The 2699-nt window shown below is 36.9% G+C and overlaps 1 non-coding gene across 1 annotated transcript; it reads left to right on the top strand.

Annotated features, from left to right (window-relative positions):
- Window positions 1-606: 606 nt before the first annotated feature.
- On the top strand, window positions 607-718 carry LOC127491930 (small nucleolar RNA U13). Its single transcript, XR_007920854.3, has one exon. It is a non-coding gene; the product is annotated as a small nucleolar RNA U13 (small nucleolar RNA).
- Window positions 719-2699: the final 1981 nt, after the last annotated feature.

Below are 2699 nucleotides of genomic sequence, written 5' to 3'. Positions count from 1 at the left end.
ATGTCTTTATTTTTGACTACTTTCACTCTTTTGACTGGAATATTCTAACTCCTTACAACAGGTACCATACCTTTTCTTAATACAGCCAATGTCTCATAAAAATGTAAAAATCTGTCGTTGATTGATATGTCAGAATCATTGGAAGTTGAAAGAGAATAAACAGAATTGACTCAAAAAAGAAACTATAAAATTCAGTCTTAATGTGAGTTGTAGAATTTGAGTTCTACGTACGAATTTTAAAAATTATAACCAATAGTCAAAGAAGCAAAGTGGGGAAAAGGAAGGGAAGAGGAAGAAAAAGAGGAACAGCATGGTGGTAGGTGGGAGAACAGTAATACTGGCTTCTGGACATTTTTAAAGGAGTCAAATGAAGGGTGTCTGGATTCAGACAGGAGGGGTCTGATGCCAGGGACACCTCCTTTGATTTCACCTGGGGAAGTCCGGGGAAATCATGTTCTTCTGATGCTCATATTCCAGGAATATGGTGCAAAATGAGTTCACTGCTGTGGCAAGGAGGGACATCATTAAGGTTTTTTCCAACTCTGATATTTCTGTAGAAAACTAACTAACTAACCACCAAAGCACACCAGATCTTTAAAGATAAGAATCGTCCTGGTGGTTTATAAGTATGATCACTGGATTTTAGACTCCTCTGTGAAATGTGCCTCTCTCAATTCTTGTTCAAACCTTGTTAAATCAGCACATCACTTGTCTGACATGATAAAAAAAAAGAATGGCTTCTTCAATAAGCAGTAACATTATGAAATCCATTTTGGCTTTCTGTGGACTCATGCCATTTAAAACATTATTAGGTCAAAGGTAAATATATCTAATTTTCCATGTGTCCTCTTTTTCACTGATAGTTGGTTGCCATTGGAATTAGAAAATATTTTTATATCCTTTAATCTACTTTTCTTTGAACCCAGACACTGTAATCATGATGTTTCTGATGTTCTCTGAGATAAGAAAATGGTAGGGAAGATCATGTTGGGTAATAGAAAAATGCTGATGTCTTTCTAAAAGATCAAGACCTCAGAGTCTATTAACTACTGATTCTTGTATCTAGGACAAGGCTTATGCCTGAGACATGGCACCTCAATTAAAGTTTTTAACCACTCTGTGTTACAAGTCCTAGATGCTACAGAGGCTTTCACTTGCAAGTAATTTTCTCCACAGAAAACATGTTAGAACTAATAAAAGAATTGAGCAAAGTTGCAAGATACAAAATCAACCTAAAAGTTGGTTGTGTTTCTTTACTCTAACAACAATCTGAAAAGAAAATGGAGAAAATCCCATTTACAATAATATAAAAAATTGCATGTAAACTTAAAGAGGTGAAATACTTGTACACTGGAAGATATAAAGTAGTTATGAGGGAAATTAAAACAGTCACAAATACTTTTAAATGAAAGACATTAAGTGCTTTGAAATATTTGATATTGCTAAAATACCTATACTATCCAAAATGGTCTGCAGATTCAGTGACATCCTGGTCAAAATCTCAGTGGCATTTTTTACAAAATATCCTTAAAAATTCTTACTATCATGAACCTTTGCTTCTTCATTCAAGCATTTTCAATGGAAATGCAGATTCTTTTCTTCCTTCTGGTTCTTCCTGTTTTCTACCAAGTCCTTCACTTTAGCTAAATGCCTGTGTATCTTTAACAGATTTGCCATTATGAAATGATAGAGCAACAAAAATAGTAACATATAAGTAACATTTCCCACCCCCAAGAATATCATTATTTCCAGCCATTGGGTAGTGTTCTGAGATGAGTAATGTTGGAGAAGTGGGCAACTTCAGGCCTGTACCGACGCTTCTAGTCTCTTGTGTAAGCCTTTCTTTTGGATGGTGTAGCTAATGAGAAGTGTTCACAGGGTCCATTCCCTGACACTTTTTGGAGAGCTTGCATACATATTTCTGATAGGATGTACCATGCAGCACTGATAATAATATATAAGGGCTGTGCTCCTAGCACAGATGCTTGTAAGATTCAATTGAGGCACAATTATCGTCTCAGAATCTTTGAATCCTTGATGCCCTCCTTTGGTCTGAAGAATTTTCCATAGCATCTTGCTCTGCTCTTAAGCATGTATCCTGAAATATTCTCACTGTTTGTCAGCCTCTTTTCTTGATTTGAAAACAGAAAGCTAATTTTTAATACACACTCACTATTTAGGAGTGAATGAAAGGGAAATAATACTTCAGCATAGAGTAGTGGAACTGAAAGGGGTCATAGTAAGCATCAGCCTTAAATAATTCCATTTTAAAGAGGCTGGTATTGTGGCACAGTGGGTTAAACCACTGTTTGTAACACTGGTATCCCACATGAGAGTCCTTGTTTGAGTCCTGGCTGGTCCGCTTATGATCCAGCTTCCTGCTAATGTGCCTGGGAAGGTAGTGGACAGTGGACCAACTGCTTGAACCACTGCTACTTATCTCAGAGGCCTGGAATGGGTTCCTGGCTTCTGGCTCCTGGCTTCAGCCTGGCCCAGCCCTGGCTGTCATAGCCATTTTTAGAGAACCAGTGGATGGATGACCTCTCTCTTTTTCTCTCTCACCCCTCACTCACTGTTACTCTCTGAAATAATACATCTTTTTAAAAAATCCATTTTAAGAATGAGAAAATACTTCAGAGATTAAATGATTTTCCTTGTAAATATATCAAGTAGGTTACAGTGGTGAGAAATATATAACC

This window comes from Oryctolagus cuniculus, chromosome 3 (assembly GCF_051225735.1).
Source record: "Oryctolagus cuniculus isolate XC-2025 breed Fujian yellow rabbit chromosome 3, ASM5122573v1, whole genome shotgun sequence".
In the NCBI taxonomy this organism is placed as follows: domain Eukaryota; kingdom Metazoa; phylum Chordata; class Mammalia; order Lagomorpha; family Leporidae; genus Oryctolagus; species Oryctolagus cuniculus.
This window is presented reverse-complemented; position numbering and strand designations above follow the sequence as displayed.